A 27352-nucleotide genomic window follows, 5' to 3' on the forward strand; every position below is an offset into this window, starting at 1 on the left:
ACTAGGATACAGACTGAAGAGGCTTATGCCTGGTTCTGAAAGTGGGAAAAAGGACAGAGATTCCTTGGGATTTCCTGGGTGCTGTGAAACATTCGATGCCTACTGGTTATACTAGTTCAGCAGAGGGTGTCAGCGAACATGAAGTAATAAATAACAAAATAAAATGTTAAATAATTCAACTTAACTCCGGGACGAAGTTCCTTAAAGTGGGGAGTATGTAATGTCCCTTAATAATAAATAATAATAAATAATAATAATAATAAATAATATAATATTAAAATACAAGAAAATAAATAAAAAATAGTAATAGTAAATAAATAATAATAAAATAATAAATAACAATGCTAAAGCTCTAAATAAATATAAATAGAAATAAAACAAGAAAGCAGTGAAATTGCATGTTGAGACATGAAGTGTGTGCATGTGGTTCCCCTTCCAATGTTTGCTCTATTTAATAGATGGTGAGGAAGATGAGAGGCATTCCATCATCCACTCTCTTGGGAGAATAGTCTTGTGAGACAAAGGATTCCCTGGCAGTAGTACGTTGATTGAGGGCTCGGGGGTGGCCAGTTGTAGCAAGATTTTGTGCACCTGAGCCTATAGTTGGGTGGAGAGTCGTCCCCAAAACTTTGTTGCGGTTAGCAGGATTCAATTAGCGTTCAAATACGAAATCACAAGTAAGGAATATCATCACCACATGTAAGTTGTCTCTGCTCATATTTCCGAAATTCAATGTTAAATCATTGATAAATTGTGTGTTGATTATAAATTGCATAATTTATCTAATTAGTTGTATGTTTTAATTTCGGGGTTGTTACACGTCGCCTCTTACAGACCTCAGCAAAAGGGGGCCTTTAGTTTGTTCGATGAAGCACGAGTGACCTTTGGAAAGATGAAGTAGGTGATGAGTTCATGCCCCATGCTAGCACTAGTAGATTTCACTCAGCCATTCGTGCTGGAGTGTGACACTTCAGGGATGGGAATAAAATCATTGTTGATGTAGGATCACCACCCCATAATGTTTGAAAGTCGTAAACTCAAGGACTATGAGCTACGATATTATATTTATGAGAATGAGATGTTGGCCATTATGCATGTACTAGCCAAATTTAGGTAATATTTAGTGGGGAACGGGTTCAAAGTGAAGACAAACCATAAATAGCCTAAGATTCCTCATGGAACAAAAGGTGTTGAGTGAGAGACAATATAAATGGATCAACAAGCTACAGGCTTATGATTTTGAAATTGAGTATGTAAAGGGAAAACACAATGTGGTAACAAATGCCCTTTCTAGGATGCCACCCACTCTCTCACCCATGGAGATTACAAAAGATTGGAAGTCACTACTGCTCATCAAATACTCCAAAAATATTTTTTCTTGTGAGATTTTGGAGGGATTGATCCAAGATGACAAATATCGGGTCATAAATGACATCATATACTACAAGAACCGGATCTAGATGGTACCATAATCACATCTCAAGGAGAAAATTATGCATGCAACCCACAACTCACCTCTAGCAGGACACCTGAGGCACTTGAAAAACTATAGGCAAGTCAAGGAGAGGTTCACTTGGAAGGGCCTCAAGATGGATATGTTGAGGTTTGTGAAAAAATGCAACATCTTCCAACAAAACAAAGCTGAACATACGGATCTGGCTGTATTGCTACAACCACTCCCCATCCTTGAGCATAAATGGGAGACAATTTCCATGGATTTCATCACTTGGCTACCTCATGTACAGGGGAAAGACTGCATATATGTAGTCATGGACAGGCTTACGAAGTTTGCACACTTTTTTTCCATGCCTTCAAAATATTTAGTAGCACGGGTGGCAAAGATATTCTTAGGTCTTTCGATTGCATGGGTTCTCAAAGACAATTGTGAGCGGTAAGGACAATAGATTTATGGGAGGCTTCTAGAAGGAATTATTTAGATTTGTGGGTATGAAGTTAACACCAAGCATTAGTTACCACCCACATACTGATGGAAAAACTGAGACAAACAAAAAATGGTTGGAGGCCTATTTCAAAAACTATGTATTTGGCCAATATAAAGCATGGGTGAAGTGGTTGCATCTGGGAGAACATTGTTATAACACCACTTTCCACATGTCTATTGGAATGACACCCTTCGAAGCACTGTATGGCTATTATGCCCCAACATTTTTAGACTGGATATTTGGTGAGAACCGAGCCCCTTTAGCTAAATATTGGGATATGGGAGCCAAAATATTCTACGTGTCCTAAAAAATAACTTGCAGATGACTCATAACCAAAATAATGTCTATGTAGATAGGTGCAGGATAAAGTGTAGCTTTGAAGTGGGGGACTGTTGAGGGCCCCGAAATCGGGTCAACAACAAGGGGGATACCCACCCGGTCGGGAACCTGGTTGGCGGCTCCGTGCCCGTTTGGTGTAGCGGGTCTGACTGGGGATGACGGGACCAGCTTCCCGTTCTAGGGGTGTGTGTATGTGTAGAAAATAGTGATGTGTGTGTGTGTAGAAAATGGTAGTACAAAATATGTAATTATTCCTTAACTAATCTAATTCTAAATCCTGAAATGGCTTTATACTACTTTAATCTAACAAAAACAATACATCTAATCTACACTAACCCGGGACAGAATTTTTCCATTATGCAATCTAGAAAGATTTCACAGAATAACTGGTAATGAAGATTATTCAGCTATTATGAGAATATAAATCAATTAAGATGAACCATCTTGCGTAAGAAGTTAAGCAAAACGGTTGTGAACAGCATATTGCATAATCAGCTATTCATGTGTTAAGCACAAATCAATGACTCCACCGTACAAAAGTGCCAAATGGTAGTCCACTCATTCATACGTTAACATATAAATAACATCAGCTGTATATTACTCTAAGAATGCAAGCAGAAACTAGTCAAGAGATAAAAGTACCATTTATGATTGATTTTAAACTTACAGACCTTAAGCAATAATGATCTATTTCTACTTGCTTCTAATGCCTACTAAGAGTACAGAAGTGCAACATCAGTAGCAGGTATTAAAATGCAAACATAAATAAATCTTGATCCGTCCATTCATCAAAAACCCCCTCCGAGGGTGCAAAAGTGCATGTTATGAGGACAAGTTTTTTGACAAAATTTCGGACCCTTCTCCAATGCAACGAGAAGGGTTAAATACTAGTAACCGACTAATTTTACTTCACACAAATTCAGGGAACGACTTCAAATGACCGCCCTTTTACTAAAAACAAATTTATTTCTAAAAACTGAATCTAATTTCTAACCGTTTCTGTATCTGCTCCTTAGTGCTGTAAGAAATGCGCTGTTCGCCCTGAAAGAGTCGGCTGGCTGTCCTTTCCTTTTGTTCGAGCTTGATAATTAGAAACAACAAGCGCTGGCACCTCTTTCTATTAGATTAGAAGATATTTTCGAAAACCTTTCTCTAACTGGGTGTATTCGCTGTGCGCACACTTAGTACAACCCAGTTTCTTTTCGAACTGATTTTGCTGTTGCTATTTCGGTTTCCGGTCGTGCGAATGAATCAGTGAGTTAGAAGCTGCGCTGTATGGACAATCCCCTGTTTGAGAACTGTTTCCGTTCTTTGTTCCAGGCTTTTCTGGAGCGTCTTTCTTCTCTTGCGTTTCTTTCTCTGCTTTACCAAGTCTGAGCTTCAGGATCTTTTGTAAACACGCTGCTTTTGTGCGCCTTTGACTCTGAGTCTTGGACGGTCTATTTTCATCAGTGCCTGTTGGGCGATACTCTGGAATCCGCGGTTCTGCTGCATGCGGCATCCAATTGCGGAGGCATCTTCTCTCTGTTGTCTTATTGGCGCTCTTCCCTTCTCCTTAGATGTTTCCTGCATATAGATTTATATAAGTTGCATGTCTTGCAGTTTACGCAAAGAAGAAGGGAAATGACGAAAAGATTGACATGAAAGCATTAAATTCTAATGAATGCGAAATTAATGACATTCATCATAACTTGACTCTTCGATAAATGCAATGCAATCAGTTCTGGATATTCGAGCATGCGGTCATTAATTTCACTTAAGGCGCGCTTTCATTTTTGGATCTACCGTGTATGTCGGAGAATCTTTGTGATGAGTTTTTTCTGCGATTGGTATCACAGTATTGATGGCTGCGACGTTATTAAGTGTTATCGTAGATCGCAGATATCGCAGATCGCTGATATCGTAGATCGCATATCGCTAATATCGCAGATCGCAGCTTTGCATGGTCGCAGATCGCAACATCGCAAGGTTTTCACTTTGTTGCTTTGTGCTGCTCGTGTGGCATTGTGACGTGCGACGTCGCATATCGGCCGTCGGCGTTTCTTTACGTTCTCCTTTTTCAAACGCTCTTAATGCGCGCGATGCGATGGGTTCTCGCGTCACTCCTTTTTAGTGTATTTATGCGCTTTGGGCAAGCGCTCCTTTTTTCGTTGCGACGTGATATAGCTTTTAGGGAGCTGATACAAAAGAATTTTCAAACAAAAATATTTTTTGGATTTTTGGCTAAGGGTCCCCCTTCGCTTGATGTTATTACTAATATCAAACAAAGAGGGGGGTTGTTGGTGACCACAACAATGGCGATTCACTGTGAAGAACCAGTTATCTCTGTATTTCTATTGACCGTTCACTTCCGAAATAGCAAAATTCTTATATGTCTAAATTTTGTTATGAACAGATAGAGTAGACCCCCTCACCTTGTCAACGGTACTTTGTCTCAACCTTTTTAATCTCAATTGATTGCTTCCTCAGGCTTTTCTTGCATTCGCACCAGACATTACTTGGTCTTGATTAAAGATAAAATAAGGTCTTCTCTGCGTACTGGCTTAAAAGTATACTCATTTGTCGTAGGTAGAGCCTCTGCTGCCCGCAAGCATCCATAGCCTCGACAGGGTTACCATGTTATCCAGCAATGATCCTTTTTCCTGCTTGAGGTTACTCGCAACATTCCAGAGAAAAATCCTTTTTGACACACTTTTCCTTTTTTAATTCTCTAAAGAACAATGTCTTGGTTTGGTGGCCAAATTATGACACAGTCATTCACTTGATTTACACTTTTGCTGAACAAGCCGGCTCATGATGAGACCTCTTGTCTTTTGATTGCAACAATCTTAAGTCGTTGCCCTGTTTTGATAGACAGTATTGGCAAAGTCAGCAAGTTATAATATCTGTGATCATGATAAGCCGGCTCGTGATGAGACCTCTTATTCTTTGAGATATAGTGTTTTGCTTGGATTATTTCTCTGAATGCTGCAATTCCCTTTTAGCAGGGAGGAAGTCATTGTTTTTCCTTAAGAAAGCTCTGGACGACAATAATAGAGTTTTTGAAAACAACAGTTTTGCAGAGAGTACTTATTTTATTATTGAGGATACCTTTCATGGTGCTGACACAAAACAATTTTTTTCACCAAAGGTTGCTTTCGTCAAAGTTCTTTGGGGTTGAAACTAATATCGTAATCAAGGTGAAGTTAACTCTATTTGTTAATAATAAAATTCATATTTTCCAAAAATTTTGCTATTTGTACAAGCGAAATCAAAATCTGATAGAGAATTGGAGTGCTCTTTTCATGAATCCTTTTCACATGATCATCTACAACGGGTTTTATTCATCAAAAAGAGAAAAACAAAACAAACTGAAATATAAAAACTAAATCTATCCTACAAAAATTAGAAGAATTTCTCTTCTATGGAAAATATAATTTAAGAATCAATCCATTGACAGGTAAAGAATCTCTCCTACCTGCCAGATCCTGCAACACGAATGTGGACGGGCCTACGACTTCTACAATCTGAAAAGGGCCAAGCCACAGCTTCTGGAATTTCGTATGTTTGCCCTTTTCTTCATGTGCCTTATCCCATTTCAAAACTAAATCACCCATCTGAAAGTTTTTTCTGGTTATGATGCTTGAGTCAAAAGAAGATTTTATTAGCGCTTGGTCATGTGCATGGGTTTTCCTAGCTTGTTCTCTTTTTTATTCTAGTTTGATTATTTCCATTTGTCTTAATTGTAATGAGGAAGTAGGTACTTTATCGATGTACTGTACTAAAGACAAAGAGGGAATGACTAAGTGAGTCGGAAGAACCACTTCCCGCCCGTAAACTAAATTAAAGGGAGAAGTGCCGATCGAAGCTTTTTTTGTGATTCTATCAGCCCATAAAGCATTTACCAGCGCTTTGTGCCAATTCTTTTGGTTTTGGTCAACTGTTCTTTTGATAATTCTGATTAGGTTTTTGTTTGTTGATTCAGCCAATCCATTACCTTGCGGGTAGTAGTTGGCAGAATATTTCAGTTTGAACCCTCTTTTGAGCACAAACTCAGTCATAGCATTTCCAGAAAAATATGAAGTGTTATCAAACATTAAGGCCGTTGGCAATCCAAACCTAGTTATGATAAATTGGTCTATGAATTCAATAATGTTTTCAGAATGAACTGTCATGAGAGGAACTGCTTCTACCCATTTGGTAAAATAATTAGTTGCCGTAAGGATATACTTATGCTGCTTAGAAGAGTGAGGAACGATCTCACCTATTATGTCCAAGCCCCATTGACTAAATGGTTGGTCGATGTTGACCGGCTGTAGCGGCATGGACGCTTTCCTTTGTTTTCCTGCAGCGGTCTGGCATACTTGGCATTTCCTTACGTGATTGTATGAGTCCTTGAACAACGTGGGCCAATAATATCCTGCACGCAAAATTTTGTGTGCAGTCGCATCTCCGGCATAGTGTCCACCTGCTGGTCCGTCATGGAGTTCCTGCAAAACCTTTTCGGCTTCAGTTTTCTCAAGACACCTAAGAAGTACAGAATCATAATTCCTTTTAAACAGGACATCATTTATGAGCTGGTATTGCTTAGCTTTTAATCTCAGAGCTATTTTCTTGGTATGATCCAGACGTGATGGAGCATACCCGTTCTTAAGAAAATAAATGGTGTCAGCATATAATGATTCTGAGTCGTTTAGGCTTACCTCATACGCGTGTACCTCTTCAGACGAGTTCTCGGGGATTTGCGATGCTCCAGCTAACATCTTGCAGAAGCCTTGGCCTCTTACGATGTGTGCCGGTTTGATCTCAAGGTCGTATTCTTGTAAGGCGGTGATCCAATTCGCTCTCTTCTCGCCCACATCCTTCTGTATCAGGAGGTTTCTTACCACTGGAAATGGTACTATGACTTTGGTATGGGCTTTTAGCAAGAAAGGTCTGAAATATTTGATTGCTTTGAAAACGACATATGCCTATTTCTCGACGTCAGAATAATTGAGTTCAGCACCTTGTAAGTTCAAGCTAAAGAATGCGATTGGGGCTTCTACCTTTTCGTGATTTGCTTGAGTTAAAATCGCAGCATAAGATCTTTCTGAGGTAAACGTGTATAAGATGAAAGGTTCTGAAAAATTTGGGGTAGCCAAAGATGGAGCGTTGATGATGGCTTGTTTGATTAAGTTAAATGCTTCGTGCTCGTCTAGACCCCATTTGAAATTTGAATTCTTTTTTATCATATTTTGTAAAGGTGAAATAATACGTGAAAAATCCGGGACAAATCTTTTGACAAAATTGATCTGTCCAAGGAAGGATTGCATGGCTTTCTTGTTATGAGGTATGGATATTTCGGAAATTTCCTTGATTCTGTCGGGTTCTATGTGAATACCAGATTTTGATACTATGAATCCGAGCAATTTCCCTTCGCTTAATGCAAAGAAAGATTTCTTTGGATTGAGCGAAATCCCATACCTCAAGCATCTTTGAAAGATTTGCTTCAAATCTTGGAGATGGTTGTTTCGTTTTCTGGAGTACACTGTTATATCATCCAGATAAATCACTACTGATTTATTGACCAATCCTTTAAACGCGATGTCCATGGCTCTCTGAAAGGTAGCTCCGGCGTTGATCAGACCAAATGGCATCTTCCGATATGCATAAGTGCCCCATTTGGTTCGGAACGTAGTCTTTAACTGATCATCGGGATGCACCAATACTTGATTGTATCCTGAAAATCCATCCAGGAATGACATTAATTCTGAGCCTGCTACTGCCTGTAGAATCTGCTCCATAGGTGGGAGGGGAAAGTTATCTTTCTGGCAGGCTTTGTTGAGATTTCGGAAGTCGATACAGATTCTAATGTCTCCGTTTTTCTTCCTAACGGGCACCATATTGGATACCCATTTGGAATGCCTAACGGGGAAGATTATTCTGGCTCTCAACAACTTATTAAGCTCAGTTTTGATCTGGTTTTCTAGGTTAGGGTGTATTTTCCTGAGCTTCTGCTGGACAGGTTTCTCGTTGTCAGTCATAGGGATAACATGCTGAATGATGGAAGTGTTGTAAGTCTTCAGCTCATCGTAGTTCCAGGCAAAAACGTTTTTGTACTGTCTCAGAAGGCGGATATATGCTGACTTTTCTTCAGGGGCTAAGCCCTGGCCTAGATTAACGTTTTGCGGCTTTTCGTCGGTTCCCAGGTTGACTGATTCGTAGTTCAGAGTTGAACTATAAAGCTTGGCATTAGCCGACCTTTTGAACCGACTTTCCAAGTCATATAAGTCTTCTAATTTGACCACCGATTTGGGTATAACATTATCAGTGCTACTTTGTTGTATCTGGTGATCATGACAGTCTTCGTCAATTATCTGGTTTGTGTAAGATCCTTCAGAGGTGAGGAAACTTACGATGTCTGGGTCGTCGTTGAACACTCTCCAGTTGGTGATATTGTCAGGAATGGAAGGTTTAAAAATTAATTCTATTGAAAACCTATCAGGACTAAAATCTTCGGAAGGGATAAGTCGAGAGGCTACGTTGGCTAACAGGTCTGCGCTTGCGTTTTGAATTCTTGGAATTGACGAGATGTTAAATGCTATGAAATGTGAAGTGAGATCTTGCACTAACGATTGATAATGCTTTAAATGACTAGACAGGCAATGTATGGTGTTACGTACCTGTTTTACGACGATCTCAGAATCTCCAAAGACTTGAAGATACTTAACATTCAATCCGATTGCTTTGTATAAGCCTTGAACCAAGGCTTCGTACTCCGCTGTGTTGTTCGTGCAATCGAACTCAAGTCTGCATGTGAGCATAATCTTGTTCCCGTCTGGGTTGATCAGAACGCATCCTGCTCCTGCCCCTTCGTTGGATTTAGATCCGTCAAAATATAATTTCCAAAATAAAGAAGTATTTACAGAATTATCTAAAAAACTAAAACATTTTGAGTCATCAGTTTGGGAGAAATTTTCAACTTGGGATAAAACTGAATTCTCTAAGTATGGTGAAATATGAGCACTAAAATTGCCTAGGAAATAATCTATTGCGTAATTGCCTACAATGCTGCTATTGTACGTGATGGCTTCATTTTCTCCTTCTAGTTCCGTCACTATGTATTTTTGGTGCAACTCTCGTTCAACCTTTATCTGATTTGGTTTACCATTGTATGGTAACCACATGTGCGACCAGTCGGTTGAGAAATATCCGTGGAGTTTCTCCAACCAATCCCTGCTAAGAATCAAGCCATAAAACTCAGGGATATCGGCTACCAGGATGTCGATAACCTGACACACTTTTGGGTTAGTCGACAATCTTATGGTCACCTGATTAAGTTCACCAATCACTTCGACCTGGGATCGATCAAGTTGAACTATACGTACTGCAGATTTTTGAGGTTGCACATTCAATTTGGCACATATTGACCTGGGTAAAATATTCGTTGAAGCACCAGAATCAACCAAGCAACTGTGCACGTTTTTGTTGAAGATTTCATATGTGAGCAGAAAAGGAGGAGTATGAGACCTTGATCTTCCTCCAATCAAGGCGATGTCATTTGGATCAATTTTATTTATCGCATTGGTTGGAGGTCTTCCTAGATTGTGGGAAGCCACAGCTGTAGGTAAAGATGTAGTAGGCACAACATGTAACTCTTTCATCATGATTTTCTGCTGGTGTTTCAGTTTACTCAATTCGTACAGAGTGATATTAGCCCTAGTCTTATTCATGTCGTCAATGATGTTATAATCCATTTCATCCGACACTATTAGTGTTCTTGATGGAGGTGCTTGTTCAGATTGGACTGGGCTAAACTGGGTCGCTTTAGCAGTTGTCTTTTTGGTTACGACCCTTTCTTTTGTTACAGGGCTTGCGCCCTTTTGTTTTGGGGTAGTTTGGGGAGGATCAAGTTGAATTTTGCTTCTCGTGGTAACAGGAAATGCTTATTGATCCTCTTCCTGTGGGAGGATGAAATCCCACATTCCTTGAAGTTCTACAACTTCTTCCTCGTTGGTCTGCCCTTCAGTGGTATTCTCTTCTTCGTCGTCTTCTTCAGACTCAACGTTTGAGACAACACTGGGTGGTTTTATGTCCATGGGAGGATTTCTTTTAAAAGTCCTAAAGGGCTTTTTCGAAGAAGTCTCTGCTACTTGTTTCTTGATATCGACCATCTCATTGGACATGGCTTTCAACACTTTTTGTAACCCTTCCAAATCGAAAGGATCTTTCGTTTGCTTCTTCTTGGTGTCTTCTTTGAAAGAGATCTTCTTTGATTTGCGTTCTTCTATAGCAGATCTCTTTTCTAGGGCTACCACGCGTCTTTCCACTGCTAACGCTTCTGTCAAGTTGTCAACTAATGTGGTCTTGTTTGCCCTATCTACGAAGATAGCCAAGTTTGGAGGTAAAGCCGTGATGTACCATTCACATCTTACTTCCTCGCTGGGTTGTGAAGCAGCGGGGATTTTGTTGAGGATCTTATTGAACCGTAAGTTAAAGTCTTTAATGGGTTCTCTAGCCTCAGCCTTAAGATTAGATAGGTCATTAATCAATGTCGCCGTAGATCGGTCATCACCAAACTTAGTGAGGAACTGACTTTGAAAAATGTCCCAGCTTGTGATGGATCCGGAAGGTAACGAAAAGTACCATGACCCGGCCGTTCCTTGCATCGTATAAGGGAAGAGCCGGACAACAGCGTCTTCGTTAGTAACTTTGTTGAGATTAATAGAAAGCATGAAATTATTGATATGTTCTTCGGCTAGCATTCCTGCTTCTGGGTTGAATTTAGGTAGCCACTTCTCTGGATGGGCCGGTATAGGGCTCAGGGGTGGAGGCATTAAAACCGCCCCAGGATTGTTCCATGGAGATTGGGCCATCGTGGAGCTGCTAGCTAATAGAAGTGCAGAAACTGACCCCTGATGCTGAGAAGGTGAAGAAATCAGGATCTTTGATGTTTGAAGAGGAAGGTTTGTGGAAGACAGGTGAGTGAGTTGGAATGGAAAAGTGGGTGGTTGACTTCGCGGTGAGGGAGTTGATAGGGACGAAGTGGATGAGAGAGTCTCTCCGTCAGACTCTTGAGGTGTTTTCCTTGCTCTTTTTCTGGTAGGAAGAGGGAGTTCACTTGGTTGTATGCCAAATTTTTCACTCTTTAATCTGGTAAGGGGATGAGCAGGGTTGTACTGCGAAGTCACGCTGCTTTTAGATTTATCAAACTTCTGGTTAAAAATGGAGAATCCCTGGAATTTACGAATCAAAGTTTGAATTTCAGGGGGTTCAATAATAGATGGGCCTGATATATTCGAATATGTAGCAATGGTGGATACTCGAGCGAATTCAAATTCCGGGTTTAACCGTGTTGGAGAAGTCGAGGGAGTTGATGAGGGTGTATTACTCTCAGAATGGTATTTGGATATTGCTTTAGGTGCCATTCATAGTTCGAGCCCTCCTTCTAGCGCCAAATATGTTGAGGGCCCCGAAATCGGGTCAACAACAAGGGGGATACCCACCCGGTCGGGAACCTGGTTGGCGGCTCCGTGCCCGTTTGGTGTAGCGGGTCCGACTGGGGATGACGGGACCAGCTTCCCGTTCTAGGGGTGTGTGTATGTGTAGAAAATAGTGATGTGTGTGTGTGTAGAAAATAGTGATGTGTGTGTGTGTAGAAAATGGTAGTAGAAAATATGTAATTATTCCTTAATTAATCTAATTCTAAATCCTGAAATGGCTTTATACTACTTTAATCTAACAAAAACAATACATCTAATCTACACTAACCCGGGACAGAATTTTTCCATTATGCAATCTAGAAAGATTTCACAGAATAACTGGTAATGAAGATTATTCAGCTATTATGAGAATATAAATCAATTAAGATGAACCATCTTGCGTAAGAAGTTAAGCAAAACGGTTGTGAACAACATATTGCATAATCAGCTATTCATGTATTAAGCACAAATCAATGACTCCACCGTACAAAAGTGCCAAATGGTAGTCCACTCATTCATACGTTAACATATAAATAACATCAGCTGTATATTACTCTAAGAATGCAAGCAGAAACTAGTCAAGAGATAAAAGTACCATTTATGACTGATTTTAAACTTACAGACCTTAAGCAATAATGATCTATTTCTACTTGCTTCTAATGCCTACTAAGAGTACAGAAGTGCAACATCAGTAGCAGGTATTAAAATGCAAACATAAATAAATCTTGATCCGTCCATTCATCAAAAACCCCCTCCGAGGGTGCAAAAGTGCATGTTCTGAGGACAAGTTTTTTGACAAAATTTCGGACCCTTCTCCAATGCAACGAGAAGGGTTAAATACTAGTAACCGACTAATTTTACTTTACACAAATTCAGGGAACGACTTCAAATGACCGCCCTTTTACTAAAAACAAATTTATTTCTAAAAACTGAATCTAATTTCTAACCGTTTCTGTATCTGCTCCTTAGTGCTGTAAGAAATGCGCTGTTCGCCCTGAAAGAGTCGACTGGTTGTCCTTTCCTTTTGTTCGAGCTTGAAAATTAGAAACAACAAGCGCTGGCACCTCTTTCTGTTAGATTAGAAGATATTTTCGAAAACCTTTCTCTAACTGGGTGTATTCGCTGTGCGCACACTTAGTACAACCCAGTTTCTTTTCGAACTGATTTTGCTGTTGCTATTTCGGTTTCCGGTCGTGCGAATGACTCAGTGAGTTAGAAGCTGCGCTGTATGGACAATCCCCTGTTTCGAGAACTGTTTCCGTCCTTTGTTCCAGGCTTTTCTGGAGCGTCTTTCTTCTCTTGCGTTTCTTTCTCTGCTTTACCAAGTCTGAGCTTCAGGATCTTTTGTAAACACGCTGCTTTTGTGCGCCTTTGACTCTGAGTCTTGGACGGTCTATTTTCATCAGTGCCTGTTGGGCGATACTCTGGAATCCGCGGTTCTGCTGCATGCGGCATCCAATTGCGGAGGCATCTTCTCTCTGTTGTCTTATTGGCGCTCTTCCCTTCTCCTTAGATGTTTCCTGCATATAGATTTATATAAGTTGCATGTCTTGCAGTTTACGCAAAGAAGAAGGGAAATGATGAAAAGATTGACATGAAAGCATTAAATTCTAATGAATGCGAAATTAATGACATTCATCATAACTTGACTCTTCGATAAATGCGATGCAATCAGTTCTGGATATTCGAGCATGCGGTCATTAATTTCACTTAAGGCGCGCTTTCATTTTTGGATCTACCGTGTATGTCGGATAATCTTTGCGATGAGTTTTTTCTGCGATTGGTATCACAGTATCGATGGCTGCGACGTTATTAAGTGTTATCGTAGATCACAGATATCGCAGATCGCAGCTTTGCATGGTCGCAGATCGCAGATCGCAACATCGCAAGGTTTTCACTTTGTTGCTTTGTGCTGCTCGTGTGGCATTGCGACGTGCGACGTCGCATATCGGCCGTCGGCGTTTCTTTAGGTTCTCCTTTTTCAAAAGCTCTTAATGCGCGCGATGCGATGGGTTCTCGCGTCACTCCTTTTTAGTGTATTTATGCGCTTTGGGCAAGCGCTCCTTTTTTCGTTGCGACGTGATATAGCTTTTAGGGAGCTGATACAAAAGAATTTTCAAACAAAAATATTTTTTGGATTTTTGGCTAAGGGTCCCCCTTCGCTTGATGTTATTACTAATATCAAATGAAGAGGGGGGTTGTTGGTGACCACAACAGGGACATGGTGTACCTTCGTCTACATCCTTATAAGCATTCACCGCCCAAAATGAAAAGGGAAGAATAATTGAATCATAGGTTCTATGGGCCATATAGGATTGTGAGACGAGTTGGGGAGGTGGTTTACGAGTTGGAGATTTTGAAGGGGTGTAAAATTCACATTGTCTTCCATTTTTCTTGCCTCAAAAATTCTTTGGGGAAGCATGTGGTTACTTATACCGAGCTTCCACCCTTAGATGAAGAAGGGGAGTTGGTTTTGGTTCCAAAGGAAATTATGGAGACAAGGGAGTGGAACTTGAGGAGTAGGACAGTGAAGGAGTACTTGGTGAATTGGAAGGATTTTCCTTTTGAAGATGCCACTTGGAAAGGTGAAGAGGTGTTTAAACATATGGAGCTGAAGTTGCTTTAGGACAAGCAATTTTGGGTAGGGAGGACTGTATTGTCCCCAGCCACTTAGGAGGCATAAGGGGGAGTTTCGCTAGTCTAATAAAGGTCTCGTAGGCTAAGGAGGGGAAAAATTAACTAAGGGAACATGATTCACTTAGGATAAACATTGAAAATGCTAAAGTGGTGAAAAAGGAGACATGTCTTAGCCTATTCAAAAGTCACTTTGAATTTATAAAGTGAAAAAACCATTAAAGTGACTTTATAAAAATAAAAGGGTAAAAAGGTGGCAAAAATGACAAATAAGTTATAAAAAGGGGAAAATGAGGAGTCACTTCTCATTCTTTCTTTTGCTCATTTGATAAAAGTAAATTTGGAGAGCTCTTGGAGAAGATTCTAGGCTTTTTTGGAAACCCTCAGTCTGGATTGCTAGTTTCAGTGTTGAAACCATACACCCTAGCTAGTTTGAGAGTGAGATTACTCTGACTTCGTCATTATGCTTCAAAGGAGAAAAGATGGTAGAGTTTGAGTAAGTCTTTAAGGTGTTATCAATTGATTTTAAGCTTTGATTTTATGTATTCTATATATCTTCTCTCAGGTGAAATTTCCAAGTCAAATCTGGAGCCAAGACTACTGTTGAAAAGGGGTTGAGTTTCTTCCTCAGTATTGTTGGGCTAGTTCATTGTCACATGGGTTGAGTTTGAGGTAGAGAAGGGGGGATGAGTTTTGTGATCCCTGTGGGCCAAGTTTTATACTGTAGCATTAATTTCCTTTTTTTGGATAGAGGTTGAGATGCTCTCTTTCTATTGTGGGTTGAAGTCATTCTCTCGCTGGTGTGTTTCAAAATTATCAGTGGGATGAATTATGCTCCTAGTCACTGAGTCGAACTGTTGAAGGAGAGACTGATGAGTCCTGATATTGCACCAAGAGTACTGCAACTCCTAGGGGCTCCTCAAATCTATTTATCAACCTGAGGTTTGTACAAACTTCGAGGTGACAATGTTCTATACACAGTAGATGGAATTATACTCATGCCACCCTCAATTAGGTCATTTGATCATTAGGGCTCCAAGACCATTCTTCTACTAAATTGAGGGGAAATTAACTACTGAAAATGAAATTCAAAAACTATCTCTAATGTAAAAAAATTAAATGATTTTCAAATCTAACTTGCAGATCCTACCCTCTTGTATATGCTACTGAATCAATTCATGAAGGAACACAAGAGCTATACTACCTGCAGAAAGGAAACTACATTAATTGCAATCAACCATCTAGCTATCAAATTCACTTGTAAACAGGAAATTTTTCTACCAACTCATAACTCAATATTTCATGCATCATCTATCTAAATTCACACTTGCATATAAAGTAGTGTTCCATTTGTGCCAAATTTGTGATAAACAAACTAATGCTATTCTCTCTTGCAGTGAAGGAAAAAGGATGGTTGGGATGGCCTAAGTGTTGCCTCTGATCATTGAGTCCAAGTTGGGGGTCAAACTACTTCTAAGTTAAACTAAGTCAAAATTGCATTACAGGTCAAAACAGGGGGAAAATAGGTTGCTACAGGAAGCTGCTACAGGATCCTTATATTGCTATAGGAGACCTATAATGCTACATGAAGGCTGCTGAGAGGGTTTGGAACGTAAGCACAATGAGATCAAGGGATGTTAAGGTGGATGGAGGTTGTGGTAGATGGATGGAAGGTGACCAACACCCCTATCCAATCTCAACACTTTAGGAAGGCTAGTTTTGGAATAAGAGGGCTGCTCACAGTGACCTAAAAGACAGAGCTCAAGAACAATATTTGTGATTCATCAAAAGAGGGTGGAAAAGTATTGGATGGAGGTGGTGAAGAAGCCCCTTGCTTGCAGATCTAACAGTGCTGCAACATCACATGCACATGCTCTTATCATTCACAGAACATAATAACCAATGGTGGAAAATATGAGTTGAATTTAGAAACTGTTTAACTTATGCCAAAAACTTGGATCTATGCAATGAATTAACTTCCAAGCTACAACAATTATATGCAAAACAAGATAACTAATGTAGACCCTTTTCCAATAAATCATCAACATAGTGTTTTTGGGTTGTGATTGTAGATTCCTCTAGTGAGGGTCCTATGAGAGAAATGAGATAGAGGCAACAATCACAAGGTTTTTTGAGGAATTATATTCTATTAAAATGCATCAACTAACAAACATTCTAAGTTAAAAAGGAATATTAATACACAAGAGGGACCTAAGCTACTGGGGTTGGGCCCAAACCCAAGAGCCTCGGCCCTCTGAAACTAACTCAGCGATGGATCAATAAGAAACTTATCATTATCATTGCAAAAATGCCAAATACATCACATAACAAGTCAAAAATAATAGTAACAATTGCTTGAGCTCAATAGATTCTTCGCTGAAAACAAAGTTCAAATCCTAATGAGTTCTTTGGCATGTTTATTTATACAAAAAGGTAGCTACCTATTGATGCCTCAAAATTCGCTGCAACAACGTGGGGGATAACCACCCGGTCGGGGACTTGAATACCGTCCCTTTTCCGTTTGGAATAGTGGCTCTCACTGGATATAATGGGCCCATTTTCCCAATAAAAATGTGATAGAATGGATAGAACGTTTATAACCAAAAACTAAGTGATAGACGAGGGTGATTTATAAACTGAAATACATGTATATTAATCTATCTATTACCCGAGGTTACTTATGTTTATGTGATCTATAATAATTTTCCTTAGTGCATGATAATAAAGATTAATTAAACACTTGTAGAAATGAAAAGCATTTAAGATAATTATTTTGATTAAATAGTTAATCAAAATAATTGATGAAACTTGTATTGCAATCAAATAACGTTAACAAATCACTTATATATGTATTAAATATGACAATTATAACATGTTTAGAAATAAGTTAATGCAAAACTGCGTTAGAAAAGATACATATAATAAATGATATAAAGAGGAATGACTATAAATTCATAAACAAAACATAAATACAATGATAAAAGTGCCTGATTTATATTACTCTGCTCATGAAAGAAATAGTTTTGGTCCAGTCTTTCTCATTAAGATGGTTTCAAAAGTACAAAAGTGCAAGCTTCCAAAGCCTTCTCTACAAAACTTCAGGACCTTGATCCGGTCATTCTACTAAGATAAACTTGAAAGTATAGAAGTGCAAGCTTCCAAAGTCTTTCCCTATAAAATTTGGTGACCCTTTCTTTGTAGACATGAACGGGTTTATATAGAAAAAACAAAATATAAAAATAAACAATACATAAAAAGTGTTGAGGAGGTTGAAACAACTCTCCTTAAAATAAGAGAAAATAGGACAGAAATAGAAGTTGTTAAAATGACGAGCTCGTGAATGCAATTGTGTCTATTCTTTCATTTGCTGCTTGAGCTCGTAAATATCTAACATTGGCTTAACTTCAAGGGGTTGACCTATCCTCATGCATAGTTGTCTAGTGTACACTGCATCTGAAAGCACAGGAAGCATATGAGTGGATGAGTCAGCAAGGCAGTGGAGCATTAGCCACTAATTGTGTGGCTTCATAAGATATTTCCAATACATCTCCCAGTCAAGTTTTGTCAACTTTTTAGTTGCTTCTTACTTTGCTTTTGAAATTTCTTTCCATTGCCTTTCCAGAGATTTATATCAGGAAGATGACCAGCTGGGGAATTCTTGAATCAAGTTGGCATTATGCAGGTTATCATTGATAGTTTCAATGATGTTATTGGCAACATTGTTTGCCCTGGAGATTGCTCTTTCTACCTGTTTCAATTGAATGTCCCAATCAATAAAGAGGATTTCCTTGTGAGATTCCTTTATTCTGGGAAGGTTTGCTGCTCTGCCTTCTAGTGTATCCTGCCATGTTATAAATCCTAAGATTTTATCATCAATGTCATTGAAAGTCACCCTCAGATCAGATGATTGATTCATTAGTGAATCACTTTTGACACATAGTGGATTGATGATAGATAAATTTTGATAGAACATTGCTTGTTGCTTTGATAACATAGTGTTTAATTCCAAGGCTCATTTTATAAAGTCTTCCACTTTAGGATTGTCCTTCAGCTGATCAAGTGAAAACTGGAGCTATCGGATTTGAGTATCCTTAGTACTGATCTCTGCCTGATGTTGGAGCTTTAATTGATCAAAGCTTTGTTGGAGTTGAGACAATTGTGTCTTCACTTGTTGATCAATACTTTGTCTTTCCTCTACCAATTGCTGCTCCAACTATTGAATCCTTTCTTCCTTTTCCCTGATCAATTGTCGAACTTTTGTTTCTTTATCAATTGTGGCAGATGCATAAGCACCTGCAAACTGTGACAACTTTGTTAAATTCTCTGAAGGATCAGTTTGTGTATCCTTCCATACTATGTCCATTGGTATATCACTGGGAATGACTGTTGATGATGGCTCTGTTCTTCTCCTTTTCCTCTATCTTTTCACCACAACCCGATGTTTGGGACTATAAAAGACGTCAAGAGGAGGGATTTATTCCACTTTAAGGACAATTTTGGATGAAGGGAATGCCAATATGATTTCAATTTCTTTTGTAGTGACAACTTTATATTAGTAAATGAGTTCTGTCGAGTGTTCTGGGGCGTGCTGAATGTTTTCTCCAACTCAATATTCTTTGCCCCTTGTTGTCCTTTAAGTTGTTGATCAAATTGTTTCCAGGCTTCATCCAGTTCATTATTGAAGGGTGTTTTATCAATATGAATTTCTGTGGATTTATCTTCCACTTCAATATATTTAGAAACCTGCTTTGAATCCTGTTCTAAATTCTGTCATGAATTCTTCTCTGAATTCTGCTCTGAACCCTACTCTGAACCATGCTATGAATCTTTCTCTTCTTGGGAAATCGGTTGAGGAATCCTCAACAGATCCAAAGGGATGTTCTGCAGTCTTATTTCCCTGTATTCTTTGAATTGCGCTATATTTTCTAGATTACGTTTCAATGTGGCCAGGTGCTATAGTTGTGAGAATATCTCGACAGATTCAAATAGGTCATCATAGTCATCATCTTCATGAATGAATTTCTTGATTTTTAGTTGAGCAGTAACATTTTCTGCTACTTTGTTTGGATCAAACTATTTGCCAGGCATAGTTGCAAGATTTAAACATGTTATGTTATCAATTTCAAGCGAAGCATGCTTGAAATCATGTAGAGCATATACATTGCATTGGATAGGGAATGAAGGACATAAAGATTTGTTTTTGTCAATCCATCCCCTATAGTTTGATAGGCAATCTCCCTGGCCAGTAGTTTATCAAGGACATATAATGGGAGAACATGAGGAGGTGCCAGACTTCCATAGACTCTAACATAGGTAAATAGTTCTTCACCAAACCACCTGCCTATTGGTATGAAATCAATTTTGGCCTCTTCGGATAGTCTTGGGGCTCTTTTATCAAAAACGGCTTGGTGTATTGGTAGCATGACTCCTTGGAAAATTTTATAAAAATGGGTATGGAAATTAGATTCCCACAAGATTTTATGATATACATGGATAGGAGTGGGGTCTTGAATGGTCCATTTCCATCCCATGGTTGGGAAATCTGAAGTGAAATAGACTACATCCATGATATATGCACTCATAAAGAATGGTGGAACTACTCTAGTAGTAACATATCAATTTCACCTAAATTCTTGGATTTTGGAGGCAATATTATTTGAAAGGATAGTGCCCCAATCCATTATATAAGAATCTATTGCTACCTCAATAAGAGGAACCCATTCAACTGAGAATTTAATTGTATTAGGGGTACCTAAATAGCCTACACATCATAGTTGCGATATAAGAATAGGGAGCGACGAGAGAAGATATAGAGTACATACCCAACTTTTCATGTTTGTGTTTGTTTAGGTAGGATCTCCATCATTTAATTGGATCTGATTCCACCTCATTCTCGCTTGCAAAATGTTCGAGGAAAGCTTTGTCATACACCTTCTGTGGGTTGGGTATATGGTACATTTTCTTCAAATATTGAGCTACAAAAGAGCATATGATTGTTTTTCTTGAAGTCAAGAATGTCCTATCGACGATATTGATATTCTCAATTATCCATTTCATCATATCGGTATAAGGAAGGATCTTGGGTCGAGCAGTGATCCTGTGAAGAAAAGAGTTGGCAGCTTCATAGTTGGAGGCTTCAGAAGATGAAGCAGCATCCGTTGTCACCACTCTCTGAATTACCTTGGGTCCTTCACTTTCAAGAAATTGATACATAGATTCCCATGAGGATGTTCCATTGTCTATCGTGCATGTAGTGTCCGAGAAAAGTGGGGGCATTTCTGTTACTTCAGAAGCAGAAGGTGTGGGTTGCGAAGCTTCCATGGCTTTCTTTCCTTTCTTTTCTTTGGTCATTCTGTTACACTATTACTTTTCGGGATTAACCTGCAATTGGAAACACAGAGGAATGAAGAACAACATGTTTGAAATGCGGGAGTGTTTGAACATACAAGGTTTGAAATGATGGAGAATATAGTTTAAATGCGAAAAAATATGAAATATCTACATACAAGCCATCAAATCACCTTGGGGCTTTAAATCATAAATACCGTTAGAAGTCCTTAATAACTGAAATCATGGCTTCACATGATAATTTATTATTCCATTAATAGATCGCATCGCAAAAAACCTTTCCAACGGTAATATTAAACATGTCTCAATGTGTTTTCCCGATGATACCGTTATATCGGTAGTTTGGGTATCACAAGTCTGTCATGCGCTGATAGTTATATCGCAATCGGGGTTTTGGAGCGGAGGACAATGGAAATGACCAAAGGCCTTTTGCGATTGTGAAATCGCAAGGAATGATGTGGTAGTGGAGCAGGCCCAAACGATGACTTAGTATTATTTTTTAACGCGCTTTTCCTTCGTTTTATTCATTCTTATGATCTTATTAAAGTTGTGCTTTAATAAAGAGCTTTATTGCAATCAGAAGATCAGAAGTGAATTGAGCGGTCTGCCTTTTGCTAATTTGCGATTCATCGAGATGTGACATATTTACAGGGTTGTGTTAATTATTATATCGGGTCTAGAAGGTTTATCACGTACTGCAATCAGAGGGGTCCTCGGGGCTTTCATATCGTGTTCGTTATAAGTTTTGTGATGTGGGTAAGCTCTGATATAGAGTGACTATGTTAACAATACTTAAGGCTTTTAAAGCTTAAGTATGTTTTTGTTCTCGGGGGCTATACGCATTGGGATATGTGATTTGAAATATATTTTATCGCATCGCATCATTTCAAAAGGATAAAATGGGGAGTTACTTATTAGGACTTGTGAAATGTGATAACTTCAAGATTTGTTTAAGGCAGCCTCATTCGAGTTGTTTGAGCCAATGAAGTTTGGATTTTTTATTCAAATAAGCTCAAACTTGTCCATTTAAAACACTAAAATGTTTAATTTTTCTATGTTTTAAACACTTAAAGGGTCCCCATTATTTATATAATAATTTCATAAGAGATTTATATACAAATAAATGGGGGGGTTGTTGAATAGCACAACACTACCAACAACTCCCTAGAAAATAGAGATGTTTGTCTCCCAAAACTCAAGAAAGGTGGATCTAGATCTTCCTTGAACTGCACTGGCTTGGCTGCCAATGGATTCGAGTTAATGAGAGATAAGGTGGTGATCTTGGTTGATTGAAGGAGTTAAGGAGGTGGAAAACCTCCTAGAATATCTCCTTGTTGTCTACTTCGAGCTCCTGCATTTAAATTATCTCAAAATTGCTCCAATACCTGCATTTAAACCATATCAGGCCACATGACATAGCAACACATCTTGCACTCGTCACACTAAGCATAATATAACAAAAGTTGTAAACAAATGTGAGAAATAGATAATTTTAAAGATATAGGATGGAATTTTGATCCTTATGATATACCTATTGATGAGCCTCATCAGAAACAACGTATTATTTGTGTATCAGTTAGAAGCTTGGATCATGTTATTTCCTTACTGGTGGGGTCTAAACATAGGCTGAAGTCACCTTTCGGTTGATTACGTATTATATATTTTGGCTTCATTTTGTCAGAATGAAGAGTGGAACCATGGAGGCAACAAACAAACTTCTCACATAGACCATTTATCTATGTTGGAAAAGGCCACAAGTATCTTCATTATTACTAGACATGTGGATTGTTGGTCTATTAATGGTATTCCCTTGCTTGTCTCTATGTGTTTGGAGTTGAGAATGTATACATTTATATTAATGCATTGTTGGTGGTATTCTAATGCTGCAATAGTCATCCAACCATTTTTTCTTCTACTGCTCACTGGTATTTCTAATCTCATTCCTCTTCTTAATGCTAGAGTATGTGTTATCAATGGTATAAATGCCTTTAAATTCAATGCTATAGTGGATATCAGTTATTCTAAAGTATTTCTATAATGTATGTTTGGTATTTTTTGAAATATTTCTATTATAATGTGTGAAGAGAGCACCTACAACACATTGTATGCCAATTGTTTATTATAATACCAAGGTGACCCAAAAAAAAAAACTCATTTTTCTCGTGGGGTTTTTCGAGGTACTCCATAATGGGTATCTTACAAGACCACTTTAGGCCATGGGCCGATTTCGATGGTGCCTCTCAAAACAATAATGAAAATTGTGGTGGGGTGCTCTCCTGCATCTTTTTTATCAACATTATTTTGGGATCTAGATTGGGTTAGGACCAAGAAAAACAGTTTCCTCGAGCTCATGTCCTTAAAATTACCTACCCTTTTTACATGTGAAAAAATGTAAACCATTTACAAATAATGTTTAGTATAATGTATGGGACTAAATGTTACTAAGAAGCACATGATCCTATTGGTTAGCCCTAATGATGAACACAAGGGACACTAGCTTTCTTGTGTGTATTATGTAGGTTGAAATTACCATCTGGTCATTGAGTGAGATCTAAAATTGTTTTCGATTGGCTAAGAGCTCATCTTCCTCGTACATAACGAAATAGGTTAATGACCCAAGTCCTAAAGGTATTTAATAAGAGTGAAACTCTATCCATTTACAAACTATTTGTAGGTTATTTCAAGTGGTATGGTTTTCCCTGAATAATGGTGATGAGTAAGCCCACGTTTGTGAGTATCAATGAGTGATGGTCATCCTCATTATAAATTGATAACTAAGTTATAATAGGTTTTTCCACCTTCAATACTAGAGGGATGATGTGATGGAGGTAAGGAGGTTTTCCATTGTTTGGTTATGATGGAGACAAATCTCCAACTACTTGACTATTTGGAGAATTCTTTGTTTGAAGAGGATACTTTTGTCACTAGTTCCTTTGGAACCTCATGAGGTTTCCAATTTCAATCTACTAGTCCTGTAACTCCTCCGATGGTTTTGCCAACAAAAGCATGAGTGGGATCCTTAATGCACTGTTCAAGGAAAGTACCTAAGGAAATCCAAGGATGATAGACATATGAAATCTTAGATGACAAACAAGTTGAAAAGAAGGGTTAGGGTACTAACATTATTAAATATCCACACCTTCTAATAATTAGAGAAGTTATTAGTTTGGATCAAAGATTCAATATCACTACCTCAACCAAGAACCCAAATTCATAGTTGTTGTTGTGGTTTTAAAAAGGCTATCAATGGAAGTAGAGTCGTTATAGGTTCCAAAGTGAAAGTTGGAGAGTTTCATTGTGTTGAAAGTGCCTCTAGTGTTTAGGTGCAATGGAAAAAGATGAGGCAATGATCAAATCCTATGGAGAGTGCATTTCCTTAGTAGTGGGAGATGTTCTCAACATCAACCAAATAAGGTTATTGCTCACCAAACCCTCGTGTGAAAATTTTTTGGGTGAAGGGTTCCTATGGGTGTCTTAAATTACTATTTACAAATGGAGTGGGTACCTATGATGGGTTATAGGCTAATGTTTCACTTATTAAGAAAGAGATGGATAGGTTATATTTTGAGGTTAGAGGAAGACACACTTGAGGGTTTGAAAGGTTGTTGGTTTTTAAATAGGGCTTACTTTTTACTAAAACCATGGCACCCTTGTTTTAACGCCCAAGATGAGTTCATGAAGACTATTATGAAGTGGACCAGACTCTTAAACCTCCTAATGCTATTTTGTTAGGATCACTCTTTAATAGCTATTAGGGACACCCTTGGTAAGCTTGTCCTTGGTAGTGAGATACAAATCATGTTCAAGTAGGTTTGTTGCTAAATTTCTAGTGAAGATTTATGTGATCTGAGATCTTTATGAATCTATGGATCTTGTGGTTGACAAGATAACCCGCTCTCATATCTTAGATTATGTCAAATTTCTTTTCAATATGTGAGATGTCATATTTATGACCACATCCTTGTGGATTGTGACGTGTCCTTTAAAATGAAACACTAATTAAATCATGAAGGTGGTGTCTCTAGCCAAGGAGGTTTAGAGGATGAGTTTGAGAGGTATACACTTTTGTTGAAGGAAGAGGGATTGAATAAGGGAGAAAAGGAGAGGTTGATGGAAGTGTTGAAGTAGCGCAAGAAGGATGAGTAACATGGAAATAATTTGGTGGTTTTATATATTTCAATTCATTGTCCTCAAATATTATGCTTATGAGTATGCTTCAATATCCCCTCTAAAGATATTGGAATCACTCAAGTTTTAGGTTTTCCAAGTGCAAAAGAGGGATCAACTATGGTAGTGTTGATACCTATTCTTGATCCTCTAATTTTGTAATATGCTACAAAATTTCGTTGCCTTTATCATGCTTAATCACACTTCAATTAACCACTAGTAACCTTATTTCACCAACATGTTTCATTGTCATGACCAATGGGGAGGACCACTAAGTTCCATTTTGAGATATATATCGCACCCATCATTTAAAATGCATATGTTATGGATTCCATGCATTTGGATGTTGAGAATGTTCATCTCACTACATGGTGATATTTGATTGATTGCATTACTGAACCTGCAATGGCAACAATGATTAGTTCGTTTAATTTTCAGAAGGTAAATGGATTTCGAGTTTGTTATGAATAACTTCTTACACATATAATCACACAATTTGCTACACAGTTAGAGAAATTGCATTCTTTTAGAAAAAAAAGAGTATTTTATGACACATTGTTGGCAATCTTTCATATAATTGATATGTGTGGACAAAGAGATTTTATGCTATGGAAAATGATCATTGCTATTCAACAATTGTTATATAATAAATTGGGTTAGTATATGGTTGAGACATTGTAATTGTATGTGCTTCAACTATGACACATTGTGTACATACTCTATGCCTTGCAGACTTCATTGAACATTGTCATATGTATATCACTGTTATGTTAATGACCCACACAGATGTTATATGGTTTGGATGGGAGGCTTGTTATAGTGCTTCAGTGAATATTTCAAAGTGTATGTGGTACCTCGCCATGCTCCATATGCAGTTTGACAACATGTGTAATCCTCGTTGACGTGTTGATATTGGTATGTTGTTGATTCTATGTGTTACTATTTGCAAAGGTTGAATGAACTATTGTTAACAGTGTGGTTGTGAGTTGATATTTTGTATAGGCCCATGTTCCCGACCATTTATTACATGACCTTGAAATCACAAGAATATCCTACAACATTAATGTCCATTACTAAACTCATCAATGTCAATTGTGTAGGATGAACTTGATCTACGACTCGAATGGATTGGGGTTTTTTGTTTTGTCCTATCACTTGTAAAATTCGTCATCATTTGGAATTTTTTACAGTCTAAGGGCGAACTATCAATTGGAAACCAAGATTATCAAAACATTGTTACTTTGACGCAATCCAGGTTACCTTATGGTTAATTAAGCAATTTTTTTTTGTGTTTGGTCACTGATTGAGTTTACTTCTCTATGCTTTGCCCATTTATTTCTCCTGTAACCTTGTTAGTCACTGTTTCGAGTTGTTCTAGTCACATTAATTAATGTGGGAACCCAAGACAGGGTGCCTCCTGCCCCTGCTCTTTAATTTTTTTTTCCGAGGAAAAAATACCGCGCTTTTCTATTATAAAAATAAAAGAGCTACAAAAGATGAGTTAACATCCAGCAGATAGAAACACTGCCTGAAACAGATATGAAGCCACATTGGCTCGCAACGTTAGTGAACTAACATGCACAAAGAATATGAAGGAGAAGAGAAAAGAAACAAAAAAAGGGGAAAAACCTGGCTTCCGGCTCAGGTTTTTCGCCCCTTTTTCTTCTCAACCTTGCGCCACTCTCCCACTGTGGGCTCGGTCGATACAATGACTAACTGGGCTGTTTCATTTTGTTGTCCAGTTTCTTTATCTGAATCTGATGTATCTGAATGATGCTGCTGTTTGATGCCTCCCATGCTTGGATCCACGCTTGTCATCTGTTGCTGAGTCTCTACCTGGAAAGAATGTGGCTGTAGCTGCTTGTTGACTACTGTAGTTTCCTTTTGGGTCTCTAGATCCACCTCCTCTATGATTGTATCGTCCTCCTCTTCTTCTGTTTCTGCATCTTCTGATACTGTGGGTACTTTCTTTTCCTCGGTTTTCTTCTTTATGACATTGTCTACGTTCTGCCATCCTTTGTGCTTCCTTTGTTGTGGCTTGTTCTTGTTTTGGCTTTTGCATGCATTGAACAAATGACCTGTTTGTTGACATCCCCTGCATCTGAATGCTGTGTTCTCATAGTCCAGAGATTGTTTCCATTGAGTATTGTTGAAGTTCAGGATGATGCTTTCTGGTAATCCCTGGCTGAGATCTACCTCGACGCAAATTCTAGCAAATGTAAAGATCCCTTTTAGATGTCTCTTAGTGTCTATTTTTAACATTCTTCCGAGAGTATTTCCTATGGCTGCTAAGGAAGAAAAATGCCAAAAATGCATCGGAAGATTATGTAGCCTTACCCATACCGGCATTTTTGATACCACCATGGAGTTTGGATCAAACTCCTGGAACCAGGGGGTAACAAATAATCCCGCACTGCCCCAGAACCAAGGTCCTTCAGTGAGGGCTTTATCCCTCTCTTCTTCGACTCGAAAGACTACTAT

This window comes from Pinus tabuliformis, chromosome 1_2 (assembly GCF_031772625.1).
Source record: "Pinus tabuliformis cultivar Carrire ecotype Pingquan chromosome 1_2, CPIR1, whole genome shotgun sequence".
NCBI lineage: Eukaryota > Viridiplantae > Streptophyta > Pinopsida > Pinales > Pinaceae > Pinus > Pinus tabuliformis.